This window comes from Syngnathus scovelli, chromosome 6 (assembly GCF_024217435.2).
Source record: "Syngnathus scovelli strain Florida chromosome 6, RoL_Ssco_1.2, whole genome shotgun sequence".
Lineage (NCBI taxonomy): Eukaryota > Metazoa > Chordata > Actinopteri > Syngnathiformes > Syngnathidae > Syngnathus > Syngnathus scovelli.
In genome coordinates, this window is record NC_090852.1 from 3,458,820 (window position 1) to 3,480,275 (window position 21,456).

General features: G+C 43.5%; 1 long non-coding RNA gene across 2 annotated transcripts; it reads right to left on the reverse strand.

The window, feature by feature from the left end:
- Nucleotides 1-4,376: 4,376 nt before the first annotated feature.
- On the reverse strand, nucleotides 4,377-21,427 carry LOC125971340 (uncharacterized). 2 transcript variants are annotated; one of them, XR_011087026.1, is made up of 4 exons: nucleotides 14,355-21,427; nucleotides 14,181-14,258; nucleotides 13,865-14,106; nucleotides 4,377-13,774 (listed from the first exon to the last, which is right to left on the reverse strand). It is a non-coding gene; the product is annotated as an uncharacterized lncRNA (long non-coding RNA). The 2 variants fall into 2 exon arrangements; XR_011087025.1 differs by having other exon boundaries at nucleotides 14,181-21,427.
- Between the last annotated feature and the right edge of the window lie 29 nt (nucleotides 21,428-21,456).

Sequence of the window (21,456 nt, forward strand, 5' to 3'; positions counted from 1 at the left end):
TTAATGCTTCTTTAGCTCTGGTTATATGTGCATCTTCGTCATCTTCTTCATCATCCACCCACCTCTGGTAGGCTTCCTGGGCTGTCTCATCCCTTCCAATGGGCTCGGCTGTAATATATTGCAGCCACAACTTCTTTGACAACTCTCCGCCCGGACCGTCTTTGATTACTGGCCAAGTTGCCAATAAATATTCTTTGACGCTTTCTTTTTGGTACTTTACGCGTACCATTCCTTTTAAAGTTTTAAAGGCTCGTGTCTCTCTTTCCAGGTCATTTCCGGGCATCCCTGTATTTTCCAGATAAGTCGCTCCCAGTTGTGTGGTGCTCGGCTGAGCTTGTTGGGTGAAGTTTCCAATTATGTTGGTTTGTGTGGACATTGCGGGATTAACAGCGTGTGTGTCCAAATCTTCACACGCTCTTAGTTCTGCTTGAGCGGCATCATACACACCCTGCTTCATCCTCCGCAACAATACGTCATACATTACGGTCACAAAGCCTTCCCTAAAATTTTTTGTCAAATCTGTGTAACTTACTAGGGTGTGGTAGGCTGGTGTGTTTAACACATTCATTGCCTCCCTGTAAGTTAGCTTCACCGGGACGTCTATATTTCCTTCTATTTTTTCCCACCAGGCTGGTGGGAAGGGGTATTCTTTCTGCCTAACTTCTGGGATATAGGTTTTCCTTCCATCCTTGGTTTCCACCCATCCTAATTGAACCTCCCTTGCCAGCCTTTCCGAAGCCTGGAAGATGCTTAACACCGGCTGTTGCTTCTTGAATCCTTTCCGGGTTGCTCCTAGCACAACTCTCGGTGGGGGGTCATTAGGATCAGGAGGGCCTACTGCCGACATCACCGAAGCCTGATTTTCCTCTTCGGAGACCACGTCATCACTCGAGGTGGCCGCCTCCCTGTCTTCTCCCTCTCCATCATTATTACCCTCTTCCTCGTGGGATGTATGAGCATGTTCAGTGGCCCCAACTCCGGTGTTCCTTGATTCTATTTGTTGACGTGGGCCCTGAACCGTGGAGGGTCTATTTTTGGGAGTAGACGTCAGGCGTGCTCGGTAAGAGGTACCAGCCACTTCTCGGTTTGATCTTAAAACCACTCTCCTCTCTCTTTCAATTCTTCTCCCTCTTTCCTGAGGTGGTTTCTCGGGAGCCGGGACCTCAGTTGGTGCCGGATCCGGCCCCCCCGGTTTAGTTATCTCTGGGTTGATTTTGTGGGTCACGGTTTCGTCCTCATCCCCTGTAGTTGGGGATGGTGTCCTGGACCGTACGGTCCTCTTTTGCAATTCTGGGGTAGCACTTGAGGCTGCCCCTTTTTCTTCTTCTGTTCGAATTGTTTTGGCTGATGGATGAGGCAAGACTGTCACCTTACGTTTTGTTTGCTGTTCCATCTTCTGCTCTTTACGAGCCACCTGTAGCGCTTGGTCATATGTGGCTTCCAGGGCTACCAATTCCCTTTCTCTTCTTTGAGAGGCTGATATTGCCAACACCAACTCCAGCCCTTCCACTGCTGTGATCGGGGTGGATATCTGCAGCTTATAAGCTCCTGCAATTGCTGTTTCCGCAATTTTCCATGACATCCGTCCAGATCTAACGCCATTTACTTCCGTAACTATTCTTCTGGCCCCCCTCTCGATGGCAGCATCCACCGCTCTCTCCAGAATTTTTGTCATCATCTTCAGGTAATCCTGCTGGTCCAGGTCCGCACTCCACTTCTGCACGACGGCATGTATTATCATGTGATATTTTGATCTTCCCCCACTTGTGAAGATGAAGGTAAGATCCTCCGGGACATGTTCCATCTGCCGTCTTGCATCTTGTAGGTCCTCAATATATTTTTCACCGGCCATCAACCTCAACCGTGAATCAAAGGTCTGGTTCCAGGCACGGAATTTGTCGTTGGTGAAAACAATGAGGGCGTCTCCTGTCAGTGACCAAATATCTCCGACAAACTGGCACATCAGCACTCCGTTGCCCACAATCACTTTCTTGGTTGATTCTTCCGGTAAAGACGGTAGGGGGTCTTTTCTAATAAGGGGATTGAGCTTTGGTGCAAAGGCGCCTTCGCGCCTGGTGTCCTTGGTCTCCCATACCTCCTCTGTGTCCTTGCTCGTGCCCAACCCTTCTTCCTCTTTAGGCACTTCCTCTTCGTCTTCACTGGAGAATACCGGCTGATCAGTTTTTTTTCTCCAAAATACTTCTCATCCTCGCCAGGTGCTGCATGCACTCGTAATAGCGAGGCACTGCCTGCACTTCTCCAGGTAATGGAGTTGCAAGCTCGCTCTGGATGCCAGATTCGTTGGTCAGCATTTTCACTATTGAGTCCAAATCTGTACTTGTACTTATTATTTTTCTCATATTACATTCCTCCACCATTTTTGCCCCCCATTCACACCAGTCAGGTGCTTCTCTTCGAGTGTAGCCCCTTTCAGGGTGGGCTGACACTATTATTGTTAGTCCATCTTCTCCTGGCTGCTCGGCAAAAAATCTTCCATCTTTCTCGATGGCTTCTTCCATTCGCGTTGAGAGGCATTCCGCCTCTATCGACGGGTTAGATCCCACTATGTACTCAGTCCATTTCTGAGGCCACTTCTCCAAGCCTCCTCCATACAATATTACACATGCTGGTTCCTCATGTCGTCTCAGAGGGTCTGGATTAGACCCCTCCTTTCTGGTTCCTTCCATAGGATTACCAGGTTCGAGGTCCAGTCCTCTTCCACCGCTAGCCATCTCTTTAATGAATAGCAGTTTTTTCAGTTGTAGGGTCGAGCTGTCTTCTTTCGAAGCCTTTCCGTGCGCACTCGGAACAGGGACGATACAGCTCTTAGTTACTCAGCGGCGCCCTTTGCGTCGCCTCTACTCAGAACACCAATATGAGAACTCTTGCCTCACTTATTGATGCTCTCAACGGCGGGATGCACTTCTTTCTCTTTTTCTTTTTTCCCCACCAGGTTTTCTACTGACAGGAAATTCTAACAAGGGTACATTCAATTGCAAATTCTAATTCAAACGTTATTGTAGCGAACAGGAAATGACGACTAATGATCAGCCCGAAGCCACTCAGCCTTTCAATTCTTGGGAACCTGTAAGTCACAGAGGGTCGCCAACAGTTAAGAATCATGAACCATACAAGCCTTAGAAGTGTAATCCTCAACAGCAGGAAAACAAAAGAGAAAAGGGCGGAAAGAAGAAAAATCCTTTTGTGTGTTCAGCGGACAAAAATCTGTAATCTTCTGATGCGTCCGGGAACAAAAATCCTTGTAATCCACACAGGTGTCCGGGAACAAAAAAAATTGTAATCCACACAAGTGTCCGGAAACAAGAAAATTTGTAATCCACCCAGGTGTCCGGGAACAAAAAAAAAAAAAAAAAAAAAAAAAAAAAAAAAAATTGTAATCCACACAGGTGTCCGGGAACAAAAAAATTGTAATCCACACAGGTGTCCGGGAACCAAAATCTTGTAATCCACACAGGTGTCCGGGAACAAAAAAAAAAAACTTTTTAATCCACACAACGTGTCCAGGAACAAAAAATTTTGTAATCCACACAGGTGTCCTGGAACAAAAAATTTTGTAATCCACACAGGTGTCTTGGAACAAAAAATTCTGTAATCCTTACAACGTGTCCGGGAACAAAACATTTTGTAATCCACACAGCGTGTCCGGGAACAAAAAATTTTGTAATCCACACAGGTGTCCGGGAACAAAAAAAAAACTTTTTAATCCACACAACGTGTCCAGGAACAAAAAATTTTGTAATCCTTACAACGTGTCCGGGAACAAAAAATTTTGTAATCCACAGTGTGTCCAGGAACAAAAAATTCTGTAATCCTTACAACGTGTCCGGGAACAAAAAAAAAAAAAAACTTTTTAATCCACACGTGTCCGGGAACAAAAAATTTTGTAATCCTCACAGGAATTCAGCAACAAAAATCTTGTAAGGGGGAAATTAGTATATATTATAAAATGAAGTTAAGAAGGAAAAAGGGAAAAAGAAGAGAGGAGAAAAGCCTACTTTTCTTTCTTTTTTATCTTTCAAAATAAAAAGCCCTCTCTTCTGTCGGTCTCCTAACTATCTGCCTCCTCCTCGGCTTTGGTTTTGGCATGAAATCTAAAACATTTGCAGGCTCCTCGTCGACTGGTTCATCTTCTGTATTTATACCCAATATCCGTGCCCATGTACCGGCCCCTCTTTCTCTTGCAAGTTCTGCCGCATACTCTGCGTACACTACAAACATTACTTTCAGCACCCCATACAAGTACAAGCTGTGAAGGATCTCCTCCTTACTCATGCTTAAAGTAATGTGCTGAGGGGTGACGGTCACCGTTTACCATGACACAATACAGTTCTAATCCTCCCGTGCTATCAAGGTTCTTTTCTAGGAAACTCTATTCCTTAAAGAGACTGTACTTATGTCACTCAAGGCCGTTCTGACATTTATTTGTATCAGTGAGCGGAATTAAGACAGTTTCTGGGAAGAAAAAACTGAAAAACTCCACACAGGTTCGTTTTGGAGCTGTGATCAAAACAAAAAAATAAATGTTCTTCTATTGTCTTATCTTTATTTTTTTTTCCTAAACTTTTAATCACAACCCCCCCCCTACTTGTTGGGCGCCAAAATGTCAAACGCACCTCTCGGATTAAGGTGCCCCCGGCTTCCCAGTAACGGGTTTGTTTTAGCCGGGTTCGGAGATTCGTCCGTAATCTAACCACCCGAGTTAAATTAACTCCTCCGGAATCAATCTAATTTCTGTACGACGCCAATCCCTCTCAAGTCACCCGAAGCTCGTGCCGAGTAACTCAATTCGAGGCAGGACTTCGAAGTGACCGCATCGTATTGATGGCTCCCCGCTAATGTTTGAAGTTCTTATTCGTTACGGATATTTTTTAGATGTCTTTGTTAAGACCTCAGGGATTCGTTTGTATAGCGCACCCAAGCACTAGTTTTGCCGAAGTAAATGTTGATATGGGTCCGTTCCACTTGGTCGCTCATGCAGCGAGCCGACCAACTTTTTTATTCGAAAGAGAATCGAATTAATAAAAGTGTGACAATAATAGCATTTAAGAAGAAAATTAATGCACCCTATATGATTAATTCTAACTTCGTATACGTAGATCTAGCACTTGACCGTCGGAGTTCTTCACCCCACTTAATTGCTTCGAAGAGAATAGCGACTTTCTTAAACCGAATAAAAATGTCGTGCTGTCTTTAGATTTGCCCAATAATTAATTTGGAAGGCAAGTCTATTTTTTGATCGTGTCCTATTTAACTTTTGACGCGGCCCGACAAAAAGGGGAACTGGGCCGCGCCCGACGGACAATCGAAATACTTTTATCCTCCACCAACTTCACTGATTTATTTTAATCATCGTCGTTATGTTATTTAAAGGAAGTAAATTCTCAACCGAATTCACTTTCAACGAACTCAACTCTTCCGTTAAATATTTACGAAAGTTATTTAATTCTCTAACTTGCTCAGAGTTACTTTTTACGCGGCCCGTCAAAAAGGGGAAGCGGGCCTGAGCCTTTCAAATAGTTAAATAACTTTCCGTTCTACACAAAATAATAATCCGATTTAAACACTTCCGTTAATTTATTTTATTTAAATCGGCCCCAAACCATCGGTTGCATATTTAGCACAAATCCGCGCACAACGAAGTAAGTAATATACAAAACACATTTATTGAAGAAACATGGAATAGAATTACAAATCTCAATTACCCCAGAAACTGAACAATTTCACTCACTGATACCCGTGTTAATAAAATCATTCAATCCCAGAACAATTCGATTGCAAAACACAGTTCATAAAAAAGGGAAGAGGTAATTACCAGCTGCGTGCTATTTTTGGTGAAAGCAAAGTCGAGTGATCAGTTCGATCTTGCTTCTAAAATCCAAATTAAAGAAACAGGCTGGCCACGAGGAATCCGGCGGCCCGATGACTATTCCCCCCTCTCGCTAAAATACATAAAAAATATAAATCCCTCTCACCTATTCCTCCTATAAAGTTGTCCAGTCCAATTTTTGGGAGTAAATCCAAGTTAATTTCAGTCCAGCGATCCTGCGTCTCACACAAAGATCTTCGGGACTTTGGAAAAAATCTTGAAACTCCTCCGGGCCTCTTCACGTATAAGCGCTCTTTTGGGGGAGAAAAGCCCCGAAGCTGCTCTTGCAGGACCTTTTTATAGACCTCTCCGTCCCCCCCCCTCCCCTTTCCTTTCTCCTGGACTTTCCCTATAGGGTAAGACTGCCCAGTTTTCCCACGCCTATAGAAGGGACTGGCCAGCTTTCTCACGCCTATAGAGGGAACTGGCCAGTTTTCCCACGCCCATAGAGGGAACTGGCCAGCCTCCCCACGCTTTGTTATCTGTGGCCTTCAGCAGCTGTTTCCGCCCTGACCACGCAGTACTTTCCACCAAATGCACAGCTAGTGGTAAAACCTTTCACTTCCCCTTTTCACCCTTGACCTACTTTCTTAAACAATTTCGAATTGACAAATAATATTGCTTAAAGCGGTTACAGAATACATTTTTAGCCAAGCAAAGAAATCAAAAAATAAAAATCACATAATAAAAATCTCATTTGTGCTTCTCCAAACAATTTATGTCACGCCACTATTCTCATAGTGACGGGTCTTTTGATCGAAATGACAAATAATATTGCTTAAAGCGGTTACAGAATACATTTTTAGCCAAGCAAAGAAATCAAAAAATAAAAATCACATAATAAAAATTTCATTTGTGCCTCCATGCGTGACTTACACTCTGACACCGTGTTCCTCTTTTCGATTTTAACTGGTTTAGCTTATTCTGGCCCCTCTTTTGGTCTCACGTTTTGGTCTGGCGCCATCTTTTGGACAAATTTGGAATTTCAGCTCTGCCAATTTATTCCTGTGACCAATCCATATTCTACCATTGGCACCATCTCTACCCCCATGTTACATGACAGCGTCTAAAGTTAACTAGAGCTTCTGATGATTTCTGTCTCATGAGTGCTCCAGACAGCGATTCGTGTCTCAAAATACTCGGAGCGTCCTTATTTGTGAAAAAAAGTATCAATCTCACCGGCCGTGGCAATAGGTCACGCCGCCGCATTACAAAAAGGTAACGCCCTTTATCCGTTAACGAGAGTTAATATGAAGACCTTCAGTGTACCCCAAAACTCAAGAATTTGTCATCAAGATAATCTATTCCTCGGACATATCCCCAAGCAAATTGTAATAGCGCTCGTAAACCACAACAGTTTCATGGGACGGAGAGATTTAAACCCGTTTAATTTTTTGCATTATAACATAGAGTATTTAGCTCTCAGCCACGAAGGTCGACAAATACCTGCCAAAGCTTTTCAGCCCAATTTCGAAGCTGGGATATGTACACGTGAATTTCATAATTTATACACAGCAACGGGGCGTTTTCTGAAAGATCTACCTCTCTGTATAGATCAACAGGATTTTAGTCAGGGCTACTCGCTTTTTGTTTTCAATTTAAGTCAGGTGGATGATTCCGGCGCGTTAACATCGATCAATAGCGGGGTGCTGAGACTCGATTTCCGTTTCAGAACACCGTTACCACACACAGCGACCCTCATTGTATACGCGGCTTATGATTCGCTTATAGAGATTAATGCTAAGAGGGAAGTATTGATGGACTATTATTAACGCTATGAACGGTCGTGAATTGGACATGATTATGACCCGGATGCAGAGAACCTTATTTGGAGGCATTTTCGCATCGGATGAGTTAGCTGACGTCAGAGACACGCCTCCGAAATATTACATCATCAACACGCATCCAAGACATTTACCCGGAGAGCACTGGCTCGCTTTGACTTTAGAAGCGAACGGTTCGGCCACATTCTTTGATCCTTTTGGTCTGCCACCTGACAGCCCGTACTACCCGGCGAGTATATACAGATTTTTGAAGAAGCATTCTAAACGGGTCGAATATCAGAACGGGCAGTTGCAACACGAGCTCACAGACACCTGCGGTCAACATTGTGTGTATTATTTAAGCCAACGCGGATGGGGGCTCACCTATCGTGAAGTGCTGACTCATTACAATTCCGATCCTCTCCATAACGACGCCATGGTTAGAGAGTTTGTCAAAAAATGTCGGAGACCAGACCGGATGTGCGGCGGGCAAACATCATGTTCATTGCATAAATTTAAAAAATGTCATTGTCTGAAACCATGTTAATGTTTTATAAAATCTCTTTTATTCAATAAACATTGTTAAAGAGAGTTTCAGAGTCATGCGTTTTTTTTCACTAACAACAATAGAGTATCATCTAATAACTAACCCATTTTACTACCAGCGATGTCCTCTTTCTTTTTTTTTTTTTAATTCATCATGTTTACATCTTCTACATAAGAAACATCCCCATCTTCACCTGTAGCGTATTTTAAACGTTTAAAATCTGCGCGAGCCAAGGGGTTGGAGATGCTTGCTTCCGGTAAGTTTAACCGGGCTAGTGTCCGAAGAAATTCACTCCATCCTACCGGTTTCTCGTTGATTTTTTTCCCACTCGCACACAAATGTCTCAACAGATCGCTCATATGGGAGCCTTTGATAGTTTTTCCTCTAAAAACAAATTCACTTAACGGCGTCCAGCTTACATCTTCTGCCGCCAGTCTTTTCAGCACATAGTTGGCATTGCGTCGGAAACGTGGACCTATGGCGTCAAGAATATCCTCATAGCGTCTACCTGTCACATCAATTACGGTCTCATCAGCGGTCTTTATTTCACCCCTCTCGTTGGCTTCGTTGCGAATCGTAATAGGAATTTTAGGAGTCTTTTTGTTTGACCAACCCCAAGTAACGCTGCATTAAGGTCTGATAAATTTTGATCTTTTCATATTGATTTAAATTTTTATTATCCAAAACCTGTTTCATCTCTTCATCCAAAGAATGCTCTGCTGTATCACGGATGGTCGGAGCGGGTCGATTCAGCCTCTCGAGCTGATAAGGTGAAATCAGGAACATTTTCTGAGCCGTTTTCAAACTCATTTTATGCTGTGTTCATAAAGCCACTAATGACACTCCCGAGAACAGGTGCGAAAGCGGCCAGTAACGGCAATATAAAACCACCTTTCTGAACTAACACAGCTCTTTTCTTCTTCAAAGTATTTTTCTTATCAGCCAAAAAGCGGATATTTTTCTTTTGCTTTTTAAGTCTCTTGTAAAGTTTTGATTTTAAGGGTACATGTCCTTTAAGAAGATTTAGAGCAATCTCACATAATGCTTTCACCAAACTACTGGGGCCTCTGAGTAGCAAAGGCTTACGTTTGGCCGGTTTGGATGTAAACAGAGATTTGAGTAACGGTGCGTTTGTTTTTAAAAGCTTCGTCATCGTTTTATTGTTTGGGTATATAAACGACAGGCCACTGGTTATGTAGTACACCTGTACGTAGTCTATATTGTTCTGGGCATGAAGGTGTCAAATCTACCAGTAAATACCCATGCGGCTCTCTTGTAGCATCTTCATAGCATTCCAGGAAAAACTTCCGGTTGCTGGGAGAAATTTGATTCGCCAGGACACTCACCTGCAGTTTATCGCGGGGGTTTTTGAACAAAATCAAATAATTACTGTTTAAACTAATAGTACGGCTAAATTTGCCCTGATGGAATACATTCTTGCGTTAGCATTATAACGCTTAAATTTTTATGATGTCTATATTGGGTGAATATTCGGACCACTTCAGGGTTATCCGAAGCTTGGAAGATGACGTCATCCAAAATCAGCAGATGGTGCTGCTGTGGCGGGAACAGCGTCTCGTCATCAAAAGATTCAGGCAGCCCCTTGATAAAAACAATGTCTTTATTCAGGTTTTTGAGCTCATCGTACATTGGCTGATATGAAGTATACACCCAGACAATATTATCAGGTTTTTTTCTCAGAACATGTTCAGGGATTTTGCAATACATTTTTTACAAAGAAAGTCTTGCCACAACCTGAAGGCCCTGCTACTAGAGATGAAAAAGGAAGTTCTAATCTGGGGTCAAATTCGATTCAGTGGTGCCTCGCTCTAGCAGCCTTCTTTTATCGTACACCACACGAAGCCGCTTGGAAAATGACATGTTTCTGAGATGAAACCCTCTGTTATTGCGAACGATATTATGTTGGGGAGCGTAAAGCACATCTGAGGTTGCACCTGCTGTATCTATGTACCCTTGAACCAAATTGAGCATGCTATCTAGATTGATGCTCTGACCGCTTTCATGACTTTGTGTGATACCCTTTACCTTCATGACCGTCTGAGATGACCCTCGTGTTTTATAAGCGTATGTTTTGGGGCCGGCTGAGACAAATTCTAAAATGCTGTCATTCGAAAGCTCATCTGTCAAATCACCCAGATAATCCCCTAGAGGGAGAACACTTTCACCTGGCTTCACAGTGTACACAAGGCTGTCTGTATGGGTGTAAAGGACACGCCTCTGTAAAATTTCTAAATATCTGTACATTTTTAGGCGTGCATAGGCTGTTGTGAAACACGCTGCAGTCACGTTTGATGTTTTTGAGGCGGGGATCTCATTGTTTATGTTGATACAATACTGTACAATTGAGAGCTTCTCATTGATAAAATGGAAGCATTTCACATTGTACAGACCTGAAAACAAAAGTTAAAAAAAATCCTCTGATTTTGTCACAATTTTTGTGTTTGTCATGTTGTCACGTTGCGCGAGTTTTCCCCACAGATTGTTAAGACAGAGTTTTGACACTTGCCTTTTGCCAGGGTTTACAGCAATTTTGGAAGGGTCGAGTTGAATACCCTGATGAATGGCATACCCTTCTATGTATCTTTCTCTGTCAGCCTGGTTGACCACGTGAGCCGGATAACCTGAAGATTCTTGTTTACCTTTTAAAAATGCTCGCATGTAATCACGGAAAATTGTGTCGCTCGTTCTTGTGTAATGCCACACTTCTGTAATTTCTGCAACCGTGTACCCGAGATCAAGTGCCTTAACAAATTCAGGGGTTGTCCAAACACCTGTTAACGATCTTTGCTCATCACTATGTGTACAAGCCGTCTGCTGGTTGTTACACTCGGCGCATGTGCGGCACAGTGTGAAGACGAGTTTACCTTTAGCTGTTTTGAACGGTAGAACAGGAAAATACAAACCACGGGGTGGGTTGACTGTGGCGCTGATGAAACCGAAATACGATCTAGGGTCTTTAAAATCACCGTGGATAATCATTGGATGGCCGATGGGGTAGGTACCTGTACTGTTGATGAAAGGATATAATGATGTCACATCAACATACAACACACGCTCGTTCGGCCCTGCCGTGTATCTTAAAACGAATGCGTTTGTTCGGCCCCCAAAAAGAGCCTGCCTCGGTTTGAGCGGTGTAGGAAATTTGTTTTTTTTAAGGAATTCCTTCACCTCTATGTCCATCTTTTTCATTTGCAACCATTCATGCTCCCACATAATTACAAGGTACACATCCTGTCTAAGCTGTAGATCCTGAATTTTCTTTTGTGTTTTATCAAACCTCTCCTGAAAAGGGCGTTTGGTTGTCGGGCATATTTTAGAGAGGTCGAAGCATTCTGCGCAGCCGTGGTGATAACAACCAAAATACTCAAACACTATTTTTACGCCCCCGATTTCACAATAACCATCTACAAAGTAGTTGTCTATCCTAACTTCACCACCGTTGAATGCATGTCTAATTTGGATATTTTGGCTGTGCATGATCCATTGCATGTATTGAATAGAATCGTGCGAGAAAGCTTTGTGCTGACGCATATAGTTGTCTGATGGTGTAATGGCTAGTGTTTGAGGGGTTAGAAACATAGCTCGAAAAACTTTCATGCACGCCGACGCAATTGTTACCGCATTGAATGGATCTGTTCCGGTGGCCTCAAAAAACTCACTCCTGAATTTTTCACACCCTTGCATTAGGAGATCAACATCATTCTCGCAGTAGGCTATTGCCTGTTTAGCAAAATCAAACACATTGCTAGCTTCTTTGGCATACCACTCGTCAAACTTTGATCGTTGGGAGGGTGACATTCGATCGGTGCCGTAGTACGTGGGGTCAGGGTGAGACCCTACATAGTTTAGATGCTCTAAAGAGCTGAATTTGTGTGGGAAGTAACCCTTTGATTTGTCTTCAAACCCCAGGGCTTTAGGCATTGCGCTTAGAGGCATCGTCAAGAATGAGAGTCTATGAATCGAGATTTTGTGTCTAAATCGACAAATGATGGAACTTTACTCCCTTGCATCAGAATGTCAAGTTTGAGACCTAATTCAAGCATTCTCCTTATCAGTATGTATGAATCAAAACCTCTCGCATTATGTGCAACAAACGTAGTTTGTTTAAACCGTGGCCTTCGGAAAAATCTGAGAAATTCATCAACACAATCTGTGCCATACCAATGCTTCGCCAGTCTATTTGATTTGCAACTGATGAGAAAAGGTTTGTGTAAACCGTCTGAATCTACATAAGTTTCGAAATCGTAGTAGACTACATTTTTGCACGGTGATTGTGGTTTGATGGGCTGAATGTAGCACATGTGGGGGTTCAACAAGGCGTCATCTTGATTTAAGATCTCATCACACACTGTGCATTTTTTAACGGGGCAACGATGTTTAGCACCGGTACCATCAGCTCTCACATAATATTGAAGACCACACTCCAAGCATTTTTTTGTATGAAGTGCAGTTGCTCACACGATTCATTGATCGAGACTCTTTATGTTTGGTTTAAACCGTCGCTGTTTACAGCATGGATCAAGACAAACGCCACAGTGTCCTTCACACTGGTGCTGTTGCCAATTCTCATGCCCTTTGTAACAACGCCTGCAAAAGAATGCATGGCCAACAAAGGCCTCAATCGCTTTCACGCCGTAATAATGACCCTCAAGGTTTAAGACAAATAAGGTATATCTGTTTTGGGGTAACGCGTGTCGAAAAAGGTCATGGGGCGGCAGTCCTCTTTTCGATACATTACAGTTATTTTCCGTTTGAGGACTTTCTCAAATTTATGGACATCGCCCAGACTCACAGGTGTTTTACAATCCAATCCTACACTCTCATGTAAGAGCCGCGCTTGTCTTGTGGCCTGTTTTGTTGTAAGTGTGTCATTTAGCAGATAGGTTAGTGAGAGAGCGAAACACAAATTATTGTCTTTATTACGAGGTATGTGTAGGTGTCGTTTTTTCAACCTCAAAATCTCTCTGTTGGTAGTGTTCAACAGCCTACGACGCGTTCCACCACGCAATGGAGTGACTATTTGTACAATGAGCTCTAAGCACTCATCAGCCAGAAGCTCTGTATTTGATTGGGCTAAACGTTCAAGCATGTCTGATACATTATCTCTGATAGAGTTTATATCACTTTGCTGGTAGATGTGAGCTCTATCGTTACCACCCACTAGCTCTATCTGAATTACATCACCTGTTTGCGCCCTGCTAGCTACCTCTTGCATGACATCATCTATTTTATCTTCAATCTGGAGATAGAAGGTTGCAAAATCATTAATGTTCTGTTGCGATGGTATATTTAACTGTCGCCTTTGGATGATCCATTATATTTTCTTTTACAAAACACAACAGAAACAACACAAACCTATTTTGATTCGGCTAAATCTGTAAGAGCGTGTATAATCTTAAAACACTCTTGTAACCGTCTTTTGTAGATACAGTTACCACGACACTTTACAGGCCCCCTGCTGTTTGAGTGGTGGGTGTTGTAGAAGGGCTGCCCCCTCCTCCTTCGGCTCTTCCTCTCTCTCTGAGCCCTCGTGTCACGACGCTCACCTGGAAGTAGCTATAAAAAAAAAAAAAAAAAAAAACGGTTAAGCCGTTATATTACCAAAAATAGCAAGTCAAATGATAACATAGAAGGAATACTTCTAACTTTGTTTGTCGACTCTTGATGATGATTCAAGCTCTCGTAAGTAGACAGAGCTTCAACTAGTTCTGAGTCCGTTGCTGATTCCGGCTGAACGGTGCGGGTTGAGAGTGGATTGGTTTCAACGGTAACACGTGACTCTGATACCGCCGGTCGCGCTGGCGCTGACGTTTCGACTGCTCCAATATGGCGGTCGAAGGCAGCTTGTGTCGGCCGAACGCTTTTCCTAGTGGCCGTGGCCACGAGATCTGTTACATACAGAAAATAAAATCAGCAACTAATACCCTCTATATTAACTATCTTAGATGCGCGATTGACTCACCGTAGTCTGATTGTGTTAGGTAAACGTCGCTAAAATCGTCGTCAAAAGATGCGTGGACATCGGCAAAAACGATGTTGTCTGCAAATATTATATAAACATTACATTTTGTTTTATAAAATAACCGCAGTGTATTATTATTATTATTATCGCGAGAAAGGTATTAAAATGACTTACCTTTAACCATTCTTGAAAACAGCTTTTTGACGCGCTTCAACCCCCATTGCTCAGAGCTATGCCTTGGCTTGTCTTCTCCAAAATGATGCTCGTCCACATCAAACTTTAAATTCGGCGGGGATAAGACCACGCCTATGGGCTCACGTGTCGCGGGGAGTCAGATAACTCTGGCCGTATCAAAGGGTCTACCTCATATCCTTGGCTCCAGTAATGCCGACTCCACTATTGTTTGTCAAATTATGCATCAACACCTTGCTTTTTTTTTATCTTTCAGATACCTGTGGCAGCATGCTAACGACACTTCAATGATTTTCTCAACAAAAAAAAAAAACCTTGATCCTCTAAAGTAATGTTTGCCAAATTACATGCGTCTCTCGCTTTCAGATAACTTTGGCTGAGCTATTGTTTCTCAAATTATATGCGACAACACCTTGATTTTTTCTCTTTCAGATAACTTTTGGCACCTGTAATGCCGCCTCTGTCACAAACACCCCCCTCCCGCTCGTGACCCTCCACTCTGACACAAACACCCCCTCCCTTCGCCTTCTCAACAAAAAGGCTCCCTTCAATCTCACACGTACGGGCCGGAAGCAAAGCTAGCTCAGAGGGCTTTTAGCAAAGATAGCTCAGGTGCTGCACCTGTCTTGATTCATAAAAATACATGCCCATACATATCCACATCTTAAAAATGGCGCCAGCAAACCAAAATGGCGACAGTTAAAGATGGCGCCGTCACGACTGGCGCCATCTTGATGCCCCCAACCCCGCCACAATTCAAAAGAGGGTGATTTATGATACCATAACAAGTCATAAAAAGGTCATAAAATTTTATGACCCCTAACTCATTTGCATATGAATAGACATCAAAGCCTAGTGCATTGTAATATTGTGTTGCGTTGTGAACTCTGTCTTATCTTTCCGGACTCCGCTGTGCATCGGGAGCGGCTAGCGTGCTATCACTCTTATCGTTCATCTTCTTGTTTTATTTTTCCTGTGTTGTTTACTTGTATGTGCGTTGTGAACGCTGTCTTGTCACCCTGGGATAGTGAGAAACGTAATTTCGATCTCTTTGTGTGTCTTGACATGCGGAGGAATTGACAATAAAGGAGACTCTGAGACTTTGAAAAGTATGTCGAAGCGTGACGGGAGGGGCACAATTCAGAAAATGTGCTCAGCTCGACGAAAAAATGCGATTTAAGCAATAAAATTAAAAATGCTTATAAAACCTAAACCAAACGTTGCAGGTGGTCATGTCTTCATGTGCCGAGATCAACCCGGCACTCTAAAGCCCCCAAGAGCACTTTTTACTATGCCAACCTAACCAGAGTGACGGGAGGGGCACAATTCAGAAAATGTGCTCAGCTCAGCCCAAGTGAACTGCTAGATTCATCATATTCTGCGTCAAAAGAGGTTTCTGAATCGGATAAAATGATGCTAATATTGCCGCTAGAAACGGAGCTGTCGCTATCATCTGCCATGTTGTTTGGGTTTGTTGACATCCAGATGTAGAACTTGTGACGTCACAGTAATGGCGCCTCCAGTTTGGCTTCGTGCGGGACCCGATCGATAAACTGGCATTTCATTTCGGCTTTATTCTTAGTAATCGGTGTCCATTTTTAATTTCCAATGCGGCAAATGTGTTCACTTTATACATTCTATCAAATTCCGTTCTAATTGAAAAAAAAGAAAGGGATGTCTCTAGGCCTTTAACTCACAAATACCGGTGATGGGACGGTGACGAAACTGCGTACAGACAGGAAGTGGAGCGGCTGGTCCACTGGTGCAGCCAAAACCACCTGGAGCTGAACTCGCTCAAGACCGTGCAGATGACAGTGGACTTCAGGCGAGACCCTTCACCACTTTCACCCCTCACTATCCGCAGTAATACTATTCTCTCCACAGACACCTTCAAGTTCCTGGGATCCACAATCTCTCGGGACCTGAAATGGACCAGCCCCATAGACTCTGTCCGGAAGAAGGCCCAGCAGAGGCTGTACTTTCTGAGACAGCTCAGGAAGTTCAACCTGCCACGGGAGCTGCTGAAGACCTTCTATACTGCCATCATCCAGTCTGTCCTCTGCACCTCCATCACTGTCTGGTTTGGATCGGCCTCCAAACAAGACAAGCAAACTGCAACGGACAATCAGGACTGTAGAAAATTCCGTTCTAATTGAAAAAAAAAAAAAAGGGATGTCCCTAGCCCTTTAAACGGCGGCGCGGCGTACTTATACTCCAGGGGGCCGTAAAAATAGGAAGCAAAAGCGAGACAGGCGAAGAAGAGATAATGCGCCGAAGAAGACGTGCTCGTTTGTGTTTACATTTCGCGCATCACGCACACACCCGCATTCACACAAAGACAGGACGCTTTTATACACAAACCGTCATTATGGGGGACAAAAGAAATGCATATGATGCCGCTTTTAAGCCAAAGGCAGTCGATGTTGATGACATTATCTTGTGTCTACTCTGGAGCGTACTTATGGATTTTTACGGCCTCCGGTCTCCAGGGGGCGCTCTAGCAGGAAGCAAGAGCGAGACAGACGAAGAAGAGATAATGCGCCGAAGAAGACGTGCTCGTTTGTGTTTACATTTCGCGCATCACGCACACACCCGCATTCACGCACACACCCGCATTCACACAAAGACAGGGGGCTTTTATACACAAACCGTCATTATGGGGGACAAAAGAAATGCATATGATGCCGCTTTTAAGCTATACGTGTCGCTCGCTAGTTTAATGTAATTTAGCGCTTCGTGCATGAATAAGATTAGCATGAACAGACCCTTTTCACACTCGAAGAAATGCATAAAACCGACGACAAAAGAGAGACTGAGAAAGTGTGAGGCGAAGGATATCTAACGCTATTCCAATCGGACACTAAGGAGGAAGACTTCGATGGTTTCACTGCACAGGAGGAAGATGAAGACGGCTCTTTTTTTACTTTTACTGGTATGTTTTTTTTAACCAGCCCTATTAGTGCTGTGCTACCGTGTTGCTGCTGTGTTACCGCCGCGTCTCAGTGACTTTGCTGTGCTACTTCCGTGTTGCTGCGGTATTACTGCCGCGTCACAGGCAGTGTTTGGAAAGAAATGTTAAGGTATGTTCTTAAAGCTTTAAAAAAAACGTTCTGTGTCCAGTCTTTCTTTGCTAATAACTCGCGTGCACACTTCTGTGTTGCTGCGGTACTACTGCTGCGTCACAGGCAATGTTTAGAAAGACATGTTCAAGTATGTTATTAAAACGTTAAAAAAGGCTTTCTATGTACTGTCTTTCTTTGTAAAAAAAAAAAAAAAACTCGTGTGCACTAAAGGGAAATGTGCTTTCGGCAGTTTGCAAACATATTTTTAAGGTTGTGTTAAACTTATGATCATATTAATATAATATCTAGTATTGGAGTGCTCGTGTGGATTGGTGGGTGGCGAAGAATGTGCAGGCAAACTGCATGAAATTGTTTTCTTCGAAGTGTTGTGGAATAGGCCCAGACAGGGAGTACTGGACGAGAACACCTCAAAGTCGGTGAGAAACGAGAACAACAGCACGTCTATGTGGTCGGGCTTCGCAGGGAAAACCCAACCGCCAGATTTCAGCGACACCTAGACGGGGAGGAGATGGCCATCGACCAATCATCTCACAATGTTTTGCATGCTTTAATATTCATATTGTGTTTCTTTAAAACTGGGCAACCCGGAAGAATGTGTCGTCTTTTGGTGGTCACAAAAACGCACGAGTTTTAGTGTGAGGGACCCGGGACCCAGGCCTGTATTAGTGCGCTTTGTCAGGAATAAACAATTGGTAAATTTGGTCTGATTGATCTACTGGTCGTCTCTTTGACAGAACGAACTCGCAAAATTGTTAGGTGCGCCAGTGTGTGGATTAGGACATAGCAATTTATGTGCTAAGTGTTGATCGCAATTTGGAGTCAGATCAATAACTAAAATCCGTAACCTAACAGCACGTGCGGCTTATAGTCCGGTGAGGCTTATGTAAGAAAAAAACTGAAATATCCCTGAATTTTAGTTGGTGCGGTTTATAATCCGGTGCAGTTTATAGTCCGGCAATTACAATAATTCAAACTACGGGCCTCCCGGGACGGACTACAACACGTTCGTTTCAAAAGGATTGGTAGTCTAAAAAACACTTCATTTACAAGTAAAGGTAAGAATACTGCAGTGGTGTGTTTAAATGTACAGTGGTGTGTTTAAAATGTTATTAAATTTAATCAAGAATGGGATAACAACCATGTATGCTTGTAAATCTGACTTGTGAGTCAGTGCCTTAGCGTCATACAGTACGTTTGTAAATCTGACTACCAACCTCACCAACCCCAACCCTCACCGCACGTCACTGGTACATTGGTATTTAGATTTCTAAATAATGCATATAGGCAGCTCGGTGGAACACTGATTAGCATGTCTGCCTCACAGTTAGGAGGCTGCTGGTTCGATTCCACCTCCGACCCTCCCTGTGTGGAGTTTGCATGTTCTCCCCGTGCCTGCGTGGGTTTTCTCCGGGCACTCCGGTTTCCTCCCACATCCCAAAAACATGCTTGGTAGGCCAATTGAGCATTCCAAATTGCCCCTCGGTGTGAGTGTGAGTGCGGATGATTGTTCGTCTCTGTGTGCCCTGCAATCGGCTGGCAACCGGTTCAGGGTCTCCCCCGCCTCGCGCCCGACGACTGCTGGGATAGGCTCCAGCACGTCCGCGACCCCCGTGGGGACAAGCGGTATAGAGGATGGATGGATAGATGGATGGATAATGCATATGGAGGATATGCACGTGACGTCACAGACCGGCCGACGGTTTGTTTGGGTGGCAAAAAGAGGCGGACGCTAATAGGGCCAAGGCTGGTACTGGTGCATTTTCAGCATTTTATCGGTTGGAGTTCGTGGCAGATTTGTTACATAGGCAACTTAAACCAAGGTGAACAGTTGTTTTGCCATAGGATGTGCCCATCGCTTCCAAAAAAGCGATACCAAGAAGTTATATCGGTTCCCTGCGGACCAGAGCAGAAAGGATAGCTGGGTGGCGGCGCTTCCTAGGGCGGAACATGGCCGCAACAGCTCCAAGCTTTGGAAGCCAACTATCCATTCTTACATCTGCTCAGATCACTTTGTGGGAAGTACGTAATTTTATTTTATTGACGTCAACATTCATCTGTGAGGTATACTGGATGTAGTGCGATAAGGTACTGAAGGAATGAGGTCGAAATACAAAAAGTCCTGCCTAGCTACAAAAACAGATATGCTCAAACCTCATTGAATAAAGTACATAAGCAGACAAGTATATTCACATATTAAATAAATAAAAGAAACATTTTAAGCATATAATTATACCTACACACCAAATCAATAAAGAAGACATAACTAGACATTTTTGATAAGTGGTGATGAGAAAGGTTTTTATAACTTTACGATCTGATATATTTCTGAGGACTTTGAAAAAACAAATGACTTTTGATATATTGCCTAAATAGCTTAATGACCCTTAAGGAACTGTGGAATGCATGCCTGATGTTTTTTCTCTGAATCATGGACACGGCCAGAGTCGTCTTGACCGTTCAGTACTTGATTGTATCTTATGTTTTGACTAATGCTAGACGCCAGTTTTTGATTACTACTGAACGCTCTGCACAGAGGGAAATAGTTTGCCTAACAAAGAAAAGATACGGTTGAATGCGGTACGACAGTGTATGTCCAAGATTGGAGAAGAATGTTCACAGGAAGGTCACGTGGAGATAAAACCAGTGGGTGCCAGAAGGAGCCACCCGAGAACTCGGCCAAAGATGATCGCCAAGGCCGAGAGACGGGATGGAAGACAACAGCCCCCTCCACACACACACACACACACCAACAGCCCCCCACCAACACACCGAATCGCCCATAACCAGCACCACTCCCATGGAAGCAGACTCTCCTTCGAACTTGCCCCACCCCGAAGACTCATCGCCCATCAATCCCAGCCCACAATGTGCTACTGAATATAAAACTGATCTAACAACCTTGGACTTTGCCTTTTCTGAATGGAGACTTTCCGCTCTTGAAGGGCCCAGCGCTGTATTGTACTTTCCTGAAAACAGAGCTTTTTGAACAAGAATTGTGATTGAACTCAACCAATCTGTCTAAGTCTAATTTCTGCTTCAGTGTCTTTGCATTTTCCTAAATCTGAAGAAATCAAACGAGCACGCAGTGAGTAAATTGGATAACAGGTGATTGGCAAAGGCTTTTGCTGTGAGGCGCAGATAACGTGCTCCCTAAATTGTGGACAGAATCCGACAGTACACATCCACCATCAGAGCATGAGTGCCTTTCATAACATTTGAAATGTACCCTTTTTATTTATTTTAATGTATGTGATGTTTGTTTTTTACCCTGTGGGCCAAAAGCCTGTAATAAAGTTTATTATTATTGTTCGGATATTCCCTTTTTCTTGCTGCTTCTCGGCCATGACCTAAGGAATGCATAATTACACAGCTTCATTACAGTATGTTTGTCCAATTGCTAGTTTCTAATAATTAGATTGTTCACATATCTACAATTATAATATATTATCATTATATTATGTGCTGCCATGGTTGGCATTTTCTCCATTTCGCTCCACTGGCTGTGACTCAACAGAATGGACATAACCAGCAGTCAGGTATTTTTTGCCGGTAGTTCTGGAATACATCCCCTGTGAAAGACTAAGGATCACTCTACCCAACTTTTGTGCTGGTGCAACCAAGAAAACAATTTGGGTGCACCAGTGCAACCGATGCGAAAAAGTTAGAATTTAAAATTTTTAACATAGGCTTTTAGAGCATCAACACTGCACAGAAACCGTAAATCTGTTGTGTGTGCATGTACCTCTCCAAGTGGTCAGCCTTACCTTTATTCAGCAGGGCTTTAACAATTCCAGAGCCGACTGCCCCTGCTCCGCCCAGAACCAACACAACTCTGTCTGACTTCGACATGACAGTTTTGATGAGATTGCAAGTTGAGCTACTCAAGCAGTGAAGTTGCGATCTTGTGCTGCTCTACCGAGCAAGGTGGCTTTTAAATTTGGGACCGCTAGTTTGTTTTTACCTCCCTCCCTCCATCAGATGTACTGAAGTCACGCCCCAGT